Here is an 18,754-nt window from a genome sequence, read left to right as displayed (position 1 = left end):
CCTTTCAATTGTTGCTAAGTTTTTTTTCACAATTTCAAATATACCTCCCTTACCGCCATAATTACACACTATTTTCTGATGAACTGCTACTATAGTTTATATTGTTATGGCAGTTTTCTACTATAAAAAGGTGTTATGAAAATGCCACAACTATAGGCATGTTAGAAATACATAAAATATGAGTACGACAGTAAGGAGTAATAAATGGCCTATTTTGGGGTACATGCAAATAATGAGAACTAACCCCATGTGTATTGATACATTCCTTCAAATTAATATCACACATATTCATTTGACTCTTGGCTAATCTCCCCCCCCCCTCCCCCCGACTTAAACTATAACAAGTGTCCACACATGTAGAATCATTGAGGGTTACCAATTTGAATGCGCAATTGAATATATTTAAGGTGATAAAAAGATAATAAAAGATACATTTTAAGTAATAATGAACAAAAAACATCATTTATGTACCTTGTAACTAAGTTGATGATACAACGATGTGATAAATTTTTGTCATGTGTGAAGCTAACATCAAGAATATTAAAATTCTAAAATTTATGTTGTGAAGTGATAGTGACTAGAAAAGAAAAGTGAAATGAGATGGAGGTGATGTGGAATGAAAACAGGAGCAAATTATCACCACATAAGCGTGGAGACTTTATTATGAAAGGAATATAAGTAATCATTTTTAAACATGTGGTGAACTTAGAAGTCCACCTTCAACGACTGCAAGAAGAGTGTGATTGTTGTCCTCAAATTGTTGCATGAACTTCTCCTTGTTGGCTGGTTTATCATAGAAATGTAACCAATGCCCATTTACCACTAATCTAAATTTGACATCATCGAGGAATAATGCCAATTTAAAAAAAAACTTCTACAATTTCATAGGGACCCAACCAACAGGTTTGAAGCTTACCCAGCTTGTCTTTATATCTAGAATCATATAAAAAGAGCCTAGTCACCTAGTTTGAATGTTTTGTTTTTGATGTACCTATCATGCCATTTAGCTCTATATTGTTGTATTAATTCTATATCATTGAAAGATAATTTTCTCATTTCATCTAGCTCATTGAGGTGTATTACTTTGTCTGGTTGGGCTTGGGAGAGATTTAAGCTAAGGTCTAGGGTTGTTCTAAGAGTTTTGTGCTCAAACTCAATAAGAATCATTGTTGTTTTACCATATACTAATTGAAATGGAGTAAATAATGTTGTTATATTCTGAGCTATTTTAGAAGCCCATACTGTCTCAGGTAGCCGATTTGGACAATCTTTCCTATGAAGTACCATAGTTTTAGTTAAGATGGCTTCAATTTACTTGTTTGTCACTTTTGCCAAACCATTGGATTGTGGATGATATGGAGTAGACTTCTTGTGTCTGATATTATATTCATTGACCAATGTGGTTACTGTATTGGATGTGAATTGAGCACCTTGTTCAATAACTATCTCCCTAGGAACTCCATATTAAGTAAAGATATCTTTATAGAGAAACCCAGCTACTTTGTTTTCTTTGGTATGTTTCATGGCTTTGACTTCAACCCATTTAGTAAGATAGTTAGTACACACAAAGATATAGGACTTACCATTTAAGGGTAGATAAATAGGTCCTATAAAATCCATTCCCACTTGTCAAAAGGGGTGATAACCACCTAGGGATGCAAGGGCATTTCATCATATCTGGTTGGTATTCCCATCCTTTTGCACCTATCACATTTCTTGGAATACTTCATTTCATCTTTGTGAAGATTAGGCCAATAATATTTGGTGTTCAAAATCTTCATTACTTTTCTTTTGGCAACAAAATGGCCGCCATAGGGCTCATCATGACAAGCATGGATAATATCAAATGTTTCATCTTCTCTAATTTAAATCCTCATCACATTATTTGGACCTATATAGAATAAGCATCCTAAGATCCAAGCGAATGAAAAAATCCTTTCTACTAGTTGGCTTTACTCTATGGGGGAGAAATGTGAAGGGACCTCCCCAACCACCAAGTAGTTTGCAACATTTGCATACCATGGTGTGTGAATATTGATAGAAAAAGGATGTTCATCTCGAAATGAATCATCAATTATAGGTTCCTAAATATTATTTGTCAATCTAGATTAAAAATATGCTACAACCTTTTCCCTTCTCAATTTATCAACGATGATTAGTGTTGGCAAGAGACACTGCTTTGATGAAGATTGGTGCATGATTGATGTTCAGGGTTTTTTATTGATGGCAACTCAGTTTGGAAATCACATCCGGTGTATATAAATTTGGTTTAATGGAATTCATATTGTTCATAAGGCATAAGTCTAGAAGGCGGAACTCAATAACTGGTAGAGCATGAGATTAATGTGAACATCTTGATTTTGGTGATATAATTTTGGTTGAGGTGATCAAGGCAGGTGACTCAAGGTTTGAAGTAGCTTATCTTGTGATCTTGATTTCCAGTATTGATTGATGAGAAATTTTAGAGCTCCAGTATCTGATAATTCAATTAGAATAGAGTTATTTTGGTGTAACATGTGCTGTGAATATGTTGAATGATTTCGTTGATCAGTTTCATGTTGAGGTGATTGGGCCAACTTATGGGAAGCCTATTCTCTTCTTGTTTTGGTCCGCATTTGGATTTATGGATGAATTGAGCCAACTTTTTGATATACATTTCATGTTGTGTGTTATGTGTTTTTGGAAGACGATTTAGTAAATGATTCTTTTTGTTGGTGCAGATATATAAGATCGACTTGGTTGCTCATTTTTGGTGTGTATTATGTGTGAGAAAAGTATGTATCAGCAAATTTGCTAGGTTTGGTGAATTTGATTGAAGGTTTTGATGCTCCAATGTGTAACAGAGCAAAAAAATAGAGAAGAATGACAGATCAATTGTAGGAGACAAATATCTGAGCCTAACTGGAACTACTTTTTCTCATAGTTAGATGATATACTTCAGTTTATTCATCATTGTAATCATTTTGTAATAGCCTATAAGGTAGTGAACCTTCCTCCGAGTTGTAGACCTTTTATAATTGAGCAGTGAGCTCTACACAGTGTGCCTGAATGCAAGTGCATTCCCCTCATGTAATATTATCATACTTCTGGCCATAGTATAATAATATTGTGGGTACTCAATCCCACCATGGTTTTTCCCTTTTCAGGTTTCCACGTAAAAAAATTAATGTTATGATTGTGTGGTTATTTACTTTATGTTTATGTGCTTTGCTTACTTTCTCATGCATCTCATGGTTTAAGAATCAAATTAATAAGTTTTGAAATTAAAAAACACGGATTCACCCACCCTCTCAATGTTCATTGATTCCAACAATTGGTATTAGAGAGTAGTTCCTTAGAAGAAGCCTAGAAACTTGAGGAAGATCCAGAAGATTGAATCAATGGAATCTAGTTTGTAAAGACAACTTAGTGTGGCTTTTGAAGATCTTGATGCAACAAGAAAAGAAGCTCCCTAAAAAGAAATCTGAATGCAGCTGAAAACTTCATTGAGACATTGAAATATCAAGTGAGAACTTCTAGATAAAAGAGAAAGGAGTTGATGGACAAACTCAAGGAGAAAGAAGAACAAAGTATAGACAATCGACCCCTACAAGACAAGACAGATGAATGTGAAAAGGTTGCTAGAGAGAATGTAGTCTTGAAGAATGAGATGCAATCCATTGTAATGAAACTAACCAAGGAGATTGAAGACCAAAAGAAGAATGAAGAAACTCTGACTTAGTCATTGAAGGATAGATTGAATGAATGTTACAGATTGACATATGAGAATGATCATTTGAAGCTTGAATTGGTGCAAACAAATAATGATGGACAAGAACTTGAAAGGTAGATCATAATTTTGAGAGATGAGCTTTCTACTGCTAATGAGTACAAAGAAAAATTTAAAGCTAGTTCAACCTAGTTGGATGAGATACTGGAAGTTAGAGACATGGGAAAGATATGCGAGGACTTGGATTTGTGAAAGGAGAATCCTCTGGTTCTGGTCAGAGAAATCATCAGAAGAAGAACAAGAAACATCTGGTAAGAAAGCCTAATGCTTAGAAATTCAATGGTAAATGTTATGTTTGTGGTAAATTTGTTCATATGGCAAGTCAATGCAGAAGTAGGATGAAAAATGGGATGATGAATAAAGTGATGATTAATGGTCCTACCTTTACCTATAAATGTTTCATATGCAACAATTTTGGCCATAAGTCAAATATGTGCAGAATGATGAACAATTTTTAGAATAAGAGATGCTATGCTTTTGATATGTTTGGGAACATTTCTAACCAATCCAAGATGAGATCAAATCAGATGAACTTCAAGCTCATGCAGAGAAATGCTATTTGTCATGCATGCAACAAACTTGGTCATATTGTAAGATATTGCAGAAGTAGGAATGTTGTAGTAGTCAAGAATAAATAATATGAAAAAGGAAAAGCTAAAGTGGAAGAGATCAGAGATCAGCACAAGAAGATGTGGGTTAAAAATGAACATTCAAATGTATAGAATGACTCCACTCCTGATTCCGATATAGGAACCTCATCCATAAACTAAGGCTAAATTCCTTATGAGGAAGATTTTCATGTAGATATTTAGAACCCCCTTTCAGAGATTTGTAACCGGTCAAGAATGGTTGCAGATGGTGGAGATTAGATATGTAGATGATATCTGAAATATTTCATGGTAGTTTGGGATTCTGGTGAGTGAATTCATGAAAAATAAAGTATCTGAAAGTCATTAGGGTTGTGCATTTATTACAACTTAAAATTAGGTTTTCAATGGATAAAAAGGCATTCCACTATTCATTTCTCACAATGCAAATGAGAGAAAATAAAAGAGAAGCAGAGCAAAAATAGATTTAGCAACAAAATCCAATCCTGTAGCAATCAGTCAGCAATTTTGAGCATCTGATTGTGATTAAAAAATTATTTATTCATGCTCAAAGCTATTTGTTCATACCCTGATTTCAAGATGGCATCTGCATCTGGTGTTGCGACTCCATTGGTGGTCAAGATTACTGAAAGAGCTAGGCCCATATTCAAAAGACACACATTTAAATCTACTGAAGATGATCCATAAGGTGCATTTTCTTCTGTCTCGTATGGCGTACTGCATAACGAAGATATTAGAGCATACATCCACTGCCACATTGAAGATCTTGGGAATTCAGATATGATCTCACTTTATACCAAGCATATGATGGATGGTATGGGAAATTTGAAGCCATAATTTGAGTCATTACACGACAAGGGTTTCGTCCAATTCATTCATTTCCTAGTGTTCAATGAACCCGAATGGGTCCAATACATTATGAGTCAAATCTATGATGATTTCATGTGGTTGGACTGACCTCACAAGATCACCAATAAATCCATTCAAGTAGTTACCTATTTAAATGCAATCGATACAATCCTAGGATTGAGAAAAGTTCAGAATACAACAGTGACAAAGGTTACCAGATCTTAGCATGATCGATGACTATCAGTGATATCATAGATTGCAATGTTAGATTTTCCTCAATGGTGACTGGATATAAAGTGTATTAATTGAGTAGGAAGAACATTGTATCTGGTACTACCATATTTGGAGCCTATCAGATGCTCAAGGAAGAAAAAAGGTATGATATTTGTGCAGTTTTTCTCAGTGAGCTATTGAGCAATCTGAAGAAGATTAAGGAAGGCAAGAAACATGTATTCAAATTTGGTTCCTTGATTGTTTTCTTAGCACTATATTTCCTAAATGAAAAACTTGGTATTTGGAAGAATTAATAGGCTTATGATAAACCAATGGCTATTCAAATCAAGGAAGGATTGCAGGGTTAAGGTGATACTGTTGCACAAAAATCTACTTTGTGGGGATATTTCAAATCCTTTCAAGCCATAAAGCAAAGTAGAGAGAGGATCCCAAAAGAGATTGTTGAGAAGTATGAGAAAATCATCCTCTTTATGGTTGATAAGGACCAATGCCACATGGAGGCAGTTGAGCCAAGAACTATCTAGATCATGCCCATGGGATATGAGGTGGATGCTACCACACTTGATGCATATGCTCAACATTTGTTGACTCAACCAATGGATAATAAGGAGGAAAGGTTTGGTAACTAAAAAGAAAAAAATCTTGATTTGCACAGGAAGTTTACCAGATTGGCAAGAAAAAGGAAAGTAAGGAAGGAGGTAGAGGAGCTAGTAGAACAAATGGGAATATCTAAGGAGGTTGTGCAAAGGGATAGAGAACAAAATATATTGAAGGAGGAGGATATGGTGAAGCCCAAGAAGTAAAAACTTCTTCCCACTCCTCTAAAGAAGGCCAGGCCAAGACATTCTTAGTCTACACCCACCTCCGGTGTGCAAAAGCCCATTCCTCCATCCAAATCACAATCAACAACATCAACTGGTGGGGAAGATAAGAGGAAGAAGAAGAAACCCCAATGAGTGTATGTTGGTGCCACTCTCAAGGACATAGATATTGAATCTAATGAGTAAGTGAAAGAGGTGAAGAAGATATCCACCTATGCTAGAGTGGTGGCGCCACAATCTAGTGGAGTTTAGAAATCAAAGAAGCCAAGAGCAGAAAATAAGTCATCTGGAAAAGCCAGAGCAAGCAAGAAGCAGAAGTCTGAGATAGATCAAGCTCTCAAATTTGGTAAAATTGAAGGTACATTTGAATTTGTGCCCCCATTGACCTTGAAAGAGTTAATTGATGAAATTCTTAAGGATGGTAATTTGAAAAATGTGCCTACATGTTATGAAAATTTTGATGATAAAGATCATAGGGAAATTGAAGAAGCAGTTGTTGAATATATGGACATCTATAGCAAGGGAATGATAGAACTTGCATCTATGATCCCTAAAATCATGTATGATATTTTGGATGTGATAAGGCATAGAACAAGTTAAGAAGATGAGAGAATAAAGGAGTATATACTAGTAAATCTATCCTCAGTCATTTCTAAAGATGAAGTTTTTAGATTATTAAAGTTTGTGAAGGATAAATTTCAAAGTAAGAAGAGGGTGAATAATCTTATGCTCGGCAAGATAGATGAAGTAACCAAAGAAATAGAGACAATTTTGAAATGGTTTTTGATAGATCAAATAATTGATGTGAATCCAGACGAACCATCTTAGGACACATTTATTCCAAAAGTACATGTCGTTGTTCCCGACAAGAAAAAGGATCAAACATCTGAGGAGGCCATTCTGGGAGGTCATTCAAATGATCAGACCATAATTGATGATGTTGATGGTGCTAATGATATCTCTGATGAAGCTATATAGGAACCTTTGGTAATTGAAGTCATGACAGATAAAGAAGATGAGGAGACAGATGAAGAAGAGAAGGGCAAGGATGTTGATAAAGATGAGAGTGCAAAGGCAGGTGAAAAAGGAGAGAAGGAGAAAGATCAGGCTCTAGGAAAAGTGGCAAGAGACACTATACCTGCTAAAGGGAAACAAATTGCTATTCATTTAGATGATTTTGGTCAAGGGCCTATAGATATAAGCTCATTATCTCTGAAAGCACTAAAAATGGCAACTCTCACTCAATCCAAAGCCAATGAGGACTTTCTTGAGTCCCATTCTATTGACAAGGAGTTGATATCATTGGTAGGAGATATGCTCAAGAAAATAATGCCATCTTTCAAACCAAGTACATCTAATCCCTCCAGTAAGCTCAAGGGTTTGCTAAATGTTGTTGGTTCTCATTTTGAGTCTTTGGAGAAGGCAACAAATATTTAAGTTTTGAATCAATACAATATTATGAGATTGAAACAATTTTTGAAGATGATAGAGTCAGTTTGGAAACTACACTGCAAAGTATTCAAGATGCTCTTGATGAATGTGTTAACATATACAAGTCATGTCTGATTTTTCCCAAGTTCACTATAGACATTGACAAAAAAATAAGGGAATGTGAAGGCCATCTAGCGAGAATATCACAATAATATGCACAACAATCATCCTAGGCTAGCAATTTTGAACCCCAAGTTTTGAGTGTATTAAATAAGATCAAGAGTTTAAATCAAGAAAAGAAAAGAGTTTTGGGTAGAGTGTCAGAAGTGAGGAGTCTTATTACTATCCGTATAGATTTATTGATGAGTAGCATGCAGGATACTAAGGATACTTTATATAAGCCTATTCTGATAGACATAAGAGGAGCAGAGATGCATGCTTACCTTTTCAGTGGGATGATAAGCATTTTTGAGAGCCTAAAGAAGGCATGGGATAATCATTTGTTGTCCCTTAGAATAATTTTTGTAGACATTTCAAGTTTTTATGAGCAGTTGTACATTCCCTTGTATATAAGTTTTGGCGGATTCCTATCTTTGGAATTGTTGTCAAAGGGGAAGAGAGCAAAGTGAAAAATGGTGTAAATTCTTAGGGGGAGCTTGTATATTCTTTGTGAGTTTGAAATTTTGAAGTTTTGCAGTCTTGAGTGTACAACTCATTTTTCATAGTGTTGTCATCAATGCCAAAGGGGGAGATTGTTGGCAAGAGACACTATTATCATGAAGATTGGTGAATGATTGATGTTCAAGGGTTGTCATTGATGGCAACTCAATTCAAAAATCACATCTAGTGTACATAAATATGGTTTACCAGAATTCATACTATTCATATTGCATAAGTCTAGAAGGTGGAACCTAATAACTGGTAGAGCATGAGATCAGTGTGCACATCTTGATTTTAGTGATATAATTTTGGTTGCAGTGATCACGGTAGGTGATTCAAGGTTTGAGACAACTTATCTTGTGATCTTGATTTTTTGTATTGATTCATGAACAAGACTATATCTCCGGTATCTGGTAATTTAGTTGGAACAAAGCTATTTTGGTGTAAAGTGTGTTGCAGATTTGTTGGGATGATTTCGGTGATAAGTTTCAAGTTTGAGGTGATTGGGCTGACTTATGGGGAAACCTATTATCTTCTTGTTTTGGACCACATTTGGATTTGTGGACAGACTGAGCCATCTTTGTGATGCATATTTTATATTACGTGTTATGTGGTTTTTGTAAGCCGACTTAGTAAATGATTCTTTTTGCTGGTGTGGATATATAAGATTGACTTGGTTGATCATTTTGGTGTGTGTTATGTGTGAGAAAAGTATATATGAGTGAATTTCCTAGGTTTTGTGAATGTGATTAAAGATTTTGATGCTTTGGTGTGTGATAGAGAAGAATGAAAGATCAATTGCAGGAGACAATCTGAGCCTAACTAGAACTGAATTTTCACATAGTTAGATGCTATACTTCAGCTCCTTCATCATTGTAATCATTTTGTAATAGCATGTAAGGTAGTGAGCCTTCCTTCGGGTTGTATCCCTTTTGTAATTGAGCAGTGCGCTCTAGGAAATGTTCCTAAATGCAAGTGCATTCCCCTTATGTAATATCATCAGACTTCTAGCCATAATATAACAATATTGTGGGAACTCAATCCCACCATAGTTTTTCCCTTTCTGGGTTTCTACGTAAAATCTTGGTGTTATGGTTGTGTGGTTGTTTTCTTTATGTTTATGCACTTTGCTTACTTTCTCATGCATGTGATAGTTTAAGAATCAAATTAATAAGTTTGCAAATTAGAAAAAAAGTGATTCACCCCCCCCCCCTCTCAGTGTTCATTGGTTCCAACATATTAGATCAAATTCCAAGCAACCATCTAGAAAGCCTTTCTATTACAAGAATTTTACTCATCAAATATTTGATTGTATCATGATCAGTATCAATAGATAATTGATACCCTGTGATATAGTGTCTAAACTTATTCAAGGCATAAATGGCAGCAAACATTTCTTTTCCTACAATAGTGTAGTTTAGCCCTACCCCTTGTATCGTTTTACTAAAGTAATATATTTAATTCTCTATTGTTCCTTCTTTCTGGCCCAAAACTACTCCTATTACATGATCTAAAGCATCTATATGAATATGAAATGGAAGTTTCCATTGATGTCCTTTGAGGATAGGAGCTTGAGTAAGATTATTCTAAAGGTCTTGGAATGCCTTGTCACATTCAGGTGTCCATTGAAATTTGCAATCCCTAGTTAGTGAATCATACAATGGACCAACCATCTTACTAAAATATTTAATAAACCTTCCATTCTAACCAACATGGCCCAAAATACTTCTGACATCTTTTTCCTTTTTCTTTTCCAAACAAGATGCACATTTGAAATAAATCTCTTTTCAATTTTCATTTCATCATGAAACATTTTCAACATCATATTCATAAACATATGAATGCATTTACATTATCCTTTTCAAACTTCCATTTACTTTAGAGATATTTGAATACATATAAGCTTAAAGGAGCTTAGTAAAAACATAAGTCAAACAAAGTGTCTAGATGTCCTTCTTGGCATACATCCTCAAATATCGATCACCATCTACATGAGGAAGAGCATATCACAAGTTCTTTTCCACCCAACCAAGACTTACAATCCCCTGTGCCTCTTCTAATTGGAGTGGTCTGACCCTGTGGTGTCGTAAATTGTACACCCTTGCTAGGGTGGTACAATTTCACACTTAGGTTAGCACCCACATTAGTGTGTCTTGCATCTTGCATTTCTCATTCCTATTTAAGTATTTAATTAATTAATTTAATTTAATATATGGTTAAGTCTCATCAAAATACATATTATAAAGTTGGGTCCTTTACCCTAAGTGTGCTTCTTTTCATCTTGTTCCTCCAATTAATCATTTAATCATAAACCCTAATTATGTCTTATTTTGACCGTTTAGGTCTGATTTTGCATATCAAAACATCTTGAAATCTGTTGTAATTTTGGGATCCACTCTAATATCATCATATCTAACGGCCCTGAAAATTTGGTGAAAAGTTGGTTAGACCATGGTGGGAATGTGCATGGTCTGTGACTTGTTCCGCGAAAATTTTAGAGCACAAAACTATGATATAATAATGATTAACCCCAAAATATCAATGGGAAATTCAAATCCTAGGTCAACCTAAACATGAAATTAAGATCTAGGGTTTCATAATTTAGATCTCTCTTTCTTCATTTGAAGGGGGCTTCTTCTAAGAATCTAAGAACAAGTTTTTGGAGCATTAGAGCCTTCTTTGCAGAGAAAGAGTAGATCTTTGAAGTCTTCAACAAAATTCAACATTCATCCATAAAACATTTATCAAGCTTCATTTTATTAATTGGGGGCTTTTGAAGATGTAGAAGAACAATATGAGATCACCGACTGACGATTGGCTTGTACCTCTCCCTTGGGGTTGGGTATGGTTTCATTTTGTTTTCATATCTTTACATAAGGTTCATTTTGATTCATATTCATGCTTTAGATCACTTTGCATTGTGGATTTAGAGCATTTACTTTGTCAATTATAAGCAATTAGGGTTTACTCTTTAGGGTTTCTCTAAGTTGTCTACTTTCATTCTTATAATCTTGCACACACATTTTTAGTACATTATCAGCTATTTGTAGAGGTTTAAATCACCAACATGGGGGTTTGACTAAGTCAAAACCCTATATAGCCACCCCAAACCCTCTTTTTTTAGCTTCAGGTACAATTTCAGATCCGTGTGCCGTTGGAAGTTTTAGGACCGAAAGAGAACACAGGGACAGTTCTGGGTTATAGATCTTGGCAGAAACCCCAAGGAAATGGGCGTGGAGCCCTGGTCCTATCTAGGATAGTGGCGTGGCACCATGGTCCTACTCTCTGTCAGTATCACTTTGCAGACTCTAGAATCCTTCCTATCAGTTTCAACTCCAGAATTGCATAATCGGGACAGTGGCATGGCACCCTGGTCCTGAACATTTCTGCTCATATTTTAGACATAAGTGCACCTCTGATTTTTTCTTTTGATCTGTACTTTTTAGTAGTGTATCAATTGTTCTTTGATCTATATTCTCAAATTAGGGTTTGCATGCTTACTTGCTTTCTAGGTTAGATTGCATTTTGCATCATTCCTCTCTCTCATTTAAAACAAAGGAATAGAAAACCTAAGAGGTAATCCATAGCTTTCTCTTTCTCGTAAGAAGTAGCCAAAGTGCTTTACCTCCCTAGGCTCTTTCATATTCCATGAGTGTGTATGAGAGTGGGATTAGCATTTCCATACCTAGTCTCACTTTTTCCCCTACACATCTTTGGTGAACCCGACGTGAATCCAACTCCATTTGCATTGCATTGTTAGATCTAGATCTATTTTATTTCATTTGCTTGCAAACAAAAAAAAGAGATAGATTTATTTCATTTTCCTTGCATTGTTTGTTTAAGTTTCATGCAATTTTGATTTTAAAATGTCATATTTCTATTTGCAAGATGTCCATGCTTTTGATGATGTATGCAATTTTGTGGATTATGAGTTTAGTAAGGATGAATTAGATGAATCTATATATGATTTTTTGAACCCTAAGCCTTCTAAACCCTCAGTTTGCCAAAAATTAATCAACCTTGTTACTATGCCATTTCGTGGTGATGAGAAAGATAGGTTGAATGATCCTTCTCATTAGTACATTCCTGTGAACTCCTCCACTAGATCTAGCAACATGGTTAACTCTTATGATTCCCTCTATGATGTTATGTCTCCTTTCAATCACTATTATCATGCTTTATTGGATGATGCCCTTGATGACATTATGTCTTTACCTAAACCTTCAAACAAGAATAGTGCATCTAAAAGGTTAATCAATATGATCAATGTGAATGAACATAGAAAACCACTTTTTGTTGTCCAAGGTGCTTTTTCTTCTCCAACTTCACCTCTTCCTAATCAACCTCTTTTTACCTTTCAAGGTGGATATGGTCATGATTCCTTTAGAACCCCAAGAAAACCTACCATTACGATTCAAGGAAGGAATCCCACTAAGAGTACTTATAGCTATGCTAGATGACTAACTAAAGAGAGTTATAATGCAGTTGCCCATACCTATAACACAAGAAACAATAGGAAACCTAACCCTCCTCCAGTTTTTCTGACTCCTCTACCAGATCCTCAACTCATTCTTCCTCAAGCACCTCATATTTCACAAACCCTTGGTAAGGAATATGATCTTGTCGAACAACTTAAAGCTACTCCTGCCAAGATATCCCTTTGGGATTTGCTTCAAACTTCCTCGACTCATTATGGAATGTTACAAGATATCTTTAAAATATTGAATATCCCACCCGCAGTGACATCCAATAATATAGCTTCTTTGATTCACTCTATTATAGCACCTAAGGCTCATATTGTGTTTACACAAGATGAGATTCCCTCTAGTGAAGTTCAACAACAATATGATCCCTCAATGATTGTGGTTATCATAAATGATAGTGCGATAAGATGAACACTAGTGGATAATGGTTCTGACCTTAATGTTTGTAGCATTAACTTGTTGCATAAGATCAATGTTGATACATCTCTTATTAAGCCTGATTCTCTCACTATCTGTGGCTTTGATATTGTTGCTAAATATTCACTAAGTATCATCACCTTTCCTGTTAAGGTAGGACCTATTACTTTAGCTACTCCTATCCATGTCATTTCTGGAGAATTGACATACAACTTGTTGCTAGGGAGACCTTGGATTCATAGCATGCAAGTTGTTCCCTTTACATTGCATAGGCAAATCAAGCTCATTTACAACAATACAACATACACCTTGTTAGGTGACACAAGATTTCAAGCTTGTTTACAAACATCAAGTTCTAAATCCTCTTCAATCAATTCTTCCCCAACTATCTTTGAAAAATCCTCTAAAGCTTCTACTCCGATTAGTGTGACCAGGTCATCAAACATGTCTCCTATATCTGGATCGATCCCCAATACTTCCTCAAGTGTACCTAAGGTTCTTGAGAAAGAATCTTCTCAGCCCGACTCTACGTTTGAGAACACTTTCTCTCCTAAAAATATTCTTGTAGAAGATGATTGGGGATCCCTTTATTTCAATCCTACTTAGGTAGGGGAATACAAAATTCCCCCTAGAGAACCTAAAGTTGAAAAGACGAAAGAAGAAGAAGAACCTAAAAAGCAATCTACTTTGTCTGGGCCATTGAGTAATAACTTTGTGGTGGCTTCTCAAACTTCATCTCCCTTAGTTTTTGGCCTAGAGGATTTTGATCCTTTACTGTTTGAAAATTCTCCATCTTCTTCGGAAATGACTAACCTTTATGGTCCTAGTTTTCATATCCTAGGTAGGTGTGGTGCTCAAGAGCAAGGGATTAAGGTTCCCTTGGAAAATAACTTTCGTGATATGACATTTGGGATTGGTTATGATCCTTTCAAGTGTACTAAAGCCTCTAAGAGACCATCTATTAGTGTTAATGTCATTTTTGTTTCTCTCTCACTAAAATATCTAGAATATATTGACTGTGACCCTTCTTGTGTCTTTGCTTTGGATGTCTTTTCTACCGATGATTCCTTAGCTGAATTCTTGGGAGCTTATGACAACCTTCGACAACCTTCCTTGTTATCACCATAACTGTAGTTTTCCCTATTATCTAAATGTGGAATCTTACTTTGGGAAAGAAAGAAATAACAATGAGATAGTTAAATAATTTCATCAATTGAAAGATACTCCACAACAAAGAAATCTCCTAATAAATGACACGATTGATATCAAGATGGATCCTTGTGTTGAAGATAAAATTATCAAGATAGGAAAATGTCTTGACAAAGAAGAACAAAAATAATATGCTGAGTTGTTACATGAATTCCCTGATATCTTTTCTTGGATATATTCTAACATGGCTAGCATAGATCCTAAGATTGTCACTCATAACATTGTCCTAATTCCTGATGCTAAACCTATGAAGGAAAAGATTCGAAAGATTCAACCTAAGGTGGCATTACTTGTTAAGGCTAAAATTGAAAGATTGTTGGATGTTGGATTCATTCGTCCTATCGATTATTCCCCATGGAATTCAAACATTGTAGTTGTGGCTAAAGCTGAAAATAAGATTAGGATGTGTACGGATTTTTGTGATTTAAACAAGGTCTCTTTAAAGGATGACTTTCCTCTCCCAAATATCGATATGATAGTGGATTCGGTAGCAGGGCATGCTTTATTATCCTTTATGGATGGTTTCTCAAGATATAATCAAATCTTCATTAATCCTCAAGATCAATATAAAACTTCTTTCACCACTCCTTGGGGTATGTTTTGTTGGATTGTGATCCCTTTTGGATTGAAAAATGCAGGTGCAACCTATCAACATGCTATGAATCTCATCTTCCATGACTATATGCATAAGATTTTAGAAGATTACATTGATGACATCTTAGCCAAATCTATTCTTCATAATTATGACATGTATTTGAATCCCTAAATATGTGTTTTTGGTGTGGATAGTGGAAAACTATTAGGATTCATAGTTTCACATCGTGGCGTTGACGTGGATCTGAAGAAGATAGATGTTATTGTTAACATGTTGCTTCCTAAGAATGTTTCCCAACTAAAAAGTTTACAAGGAAAGATCCAAGTTATTCGTAGGTTCGTCACTCAACTTGTGGATCATACCTTTCCCTTCACACAATTACTTAAAAACAATATCACTTTCCAATGGAATGAGGATTGTCGCCAAGAATTTGAAGACTTAAAAACCTATTTGGCCAATCCTCCTATTCTTCAACCTACTGATCCTACTAAGCCTTTCCTTCTATACACCGTTGCTTCCACTCAAGCTCTTGCAACCTTGTTGGCACAATGTGATATGGATGGTAGAGAATATCCAGTTTATTACATAAGCCACACTCTACTTGATTACGAAGCCTGATATTCTGCAATAGAAATGTTGGCATTATAACAAACAAGAAGGTTGGCATTCCAATTACAATGAGAGATTGTTGGCATTTCAATAAGGATATTGAGAAGGTTGTTGATGACTATGGATATAACTGATTAAGGATGATTACTGTCTTAATAATATTATTTTGTCATTGATGTCAAGAAATAGATTTTCTAATTTAGTATGAGGTTGCCATATCTTAAGAAGTATGATTTGATGAGTATAAAGATGTCGGTAAAAGACACAGAAAGAATATGATGAATAAGGGGATAAGTTATTCAATGGGCAACTATTACTGAGTTAGACAATGATGAGATCATGATGTTTAGATTGTTTTGATATCCTACATATGCTATTGTTTGAAAGGTTAATACTATACTATGTTACTGAGCAAAGAACCTAGTCGGTAAACCCTAAGGAACCTAGTCGGTAAACCCTAAGGTTATCGCTATTGATTAATGAAGGCAGAATGTCTACCGATTGAAGTTTAGTATTTACCAAGTTACAACCAAGCTATAATAGAACGCATTAAATGTTTACATGTGATATTTAATGAAGGAAGCTGATGAGCTGGAGCGGATTAAATGATTGGTAAGCCATGTATGAAGATTGTTAAAGAATCTATGGTAAAGAAAGGTCGGCAGGAAGATCTATAGCTCAGATTGAACCGCAATACCCTAACACAAGTTCCAAGGTGAAAATGCAAGTTCCAAGGTGGGGTAAAATATTTTTAGATCGAAGGATACATTGAACCTTGACAAGATTGAAGATCTGATGGCTATGATTGATCATGGGAAATGTGATCAATGAGATTAAGCGGTTGGAAGATTGTTTATAAATAGGAAACTGTTGATAAACAATGGATGCGGGCAAGTGTATGCATAGGGATGCTACATAGTGATTACCGAGCACAGAAGCTTGAAGACCTATTTTGATAACAGAGTATAGAGCCCAGCAAAGAGACAAGATAAGTCCTATGAATTGATTGTATTGAGCAAATAAGAATCTGCTCCAGCATTTTTAGATGTGAAGTTGCAGACATATTTTTATTACTATTATTTTGAGAAGTAGCAGAAAATCTCTTAACCGAGTGGACTTAACAGTCTTATTTGTAAAATCCTCTATCAAGGTGACATTCTTATTGAGTGTTTGAAATCCTTTAACAAGGTCACTTCTAACAAGGTGAAGATCCTAACAGATCTTAGAGAAATCCCTTAACCGGGTCACATCTAGCAATGTGTTTGTAATCTTTAACAGGATTTGCTTTTAACCAAGCATACTCTAGAAGAGTATATTTCTTAGTGGGTCCAAAATCCCACAGTGGTTTTTCCCTATTTGGGTTTCCATGTTAAATCTGGTGTTATATGTTTGTGATCTTATCTATTTATGGGTTTGCATGCATTACTGTTTTTCTAATAAGGTTACCGAGGTTGAATCTGTTGTTTTTATTGAAGATTAAGTCTGAATGATTCACCCCCCCCTCTCATATTGTTAGTTTGGTATCTGTACTAATCATATTTAGTATCAGAACTATCAATTGGTATCAAAGCTTTACACTCCGGAAGAAAAGTTTAAAGGCACTTGAGTTAAAGATCCAAAAGATGTATAAGAGGGATGCACCGAAGCTTAATAATTCAAGTTTCTCTACATGGAAGAAAAGGATGAAGCTGCATCTATCAGGAATTGGAGAATATGTTGTCTATTATCTGGAGAATGATTTCATCACACCAAGAACCTATCCATTGACAATGGAAGAGATAAAGGCAAAGCAAGAACATATTCAAGCAATGATTGAAAAAACATCTGCATTGACCGACTCAGATTTTAATGATCTAGAAGGATGTACTGATGCAAAGGCAATGTGGACTAAGCTCATATCTATGTATGGTGGAGATGAATATGTTCAAAGAGAAAAAGTGGATAGTCTAAGAGGACAACTTGAATCTATGAGGATGAATGAACATGAGAACATAACCCAGTATAGTACAAGACTAAAGGAGATTGTAAATCAAATCAAAGGAGCAGGAGGAACTATTGAAGAAAAGGATGTAACAAGTAAGATGCTAAGAACCCTTCTACCTGCCTATGCAATCCGAGTCTCTACAATAAATGAATTGAGGTCTGTACCCAATATGCTAGTTTCTTTAGATGCTACTATTGGTAAGCTACATGCATTTGAGTTAAGTAACTTTGATAATAGTGGGTCTTCAGTAAATAAAGTTGAATCCGCACTCAATTCTTTTCATATTGATGAAACTGATGATTACAATGATAGAAAGTATAAGTACTCTAAAGGGAATCACAGTGGAGCAAGTGAAAGATTTTGCAAAAACATGGAGGAGGTACACAAACTATATGAGGAAATCAGAAAGCAAGAAGAGTTTGAAGCACTATTAGCCAAAAGGCTACCAAGAGGAAAAGGTAAGTATAAAGGAAAGCTACCTTTAAAAAGTTTCAATTGTGATAAGATAGGACATATGGCTTCTAACTGTCCTGACAAAGAATCTAGTGAAAAGAGAGATTACCAAGATGACAAACAGAAAGATAATCATAACAGAGGACACCGAGACTTCAGGAGAAGAGATAAAAAGACATGCCTAATAGCTAATGATGATAAATCAGATGAAACTGATACAGAGGAAGTTGTTTATGTGGCTATCAAAGATGGATCAGATGAAGAAAGGTATGAAGAAAAATCTTTAATATCTCATATAAATACTAATGATTCTTGGATCATAGATAGTGGTTGCTCACATCACATGGCAGGTGATAAACACAAGTTTATTAAATTAGATGATTATGATGGAGGCTATGTAAGATTTGGTAATGATGCACCATGTCCAGTAAGAGGTAAAGGATCCATAACACTTCTTGACAATGCTAAATGTAATGATGTTTATTGGGTTGAAGGTTTGAAATACAATTTGTTGAGTTTAGCACAGCTAAACAACATAGGTTACCGAATAGAGTTTGAAAAAGGAATTGTCAAAGTTCATGACAAGCATGGAAAGTTAGCTACTACTGAGACACAAACAAGAGGTAATACA

The sequence above is a fragment of the Cryptomeria japonica genome, chromosome 5, assembly GCF_030272615.1.
Source record: "Cryptomeria japonica chromosome 5, Sugi_1.0, whole genome shotgun sequence".
Taxonomy (NCBI): domain Eukaryota; kingdom Viridiplantae; phylum Streptophyta; class Pinopsida; order Cupressales; family Cupressaceae; genus Cryptomeria; species Cryptomeria japonica.
This window is presented reverse-complemented; position numbering follows the sequence as displayed.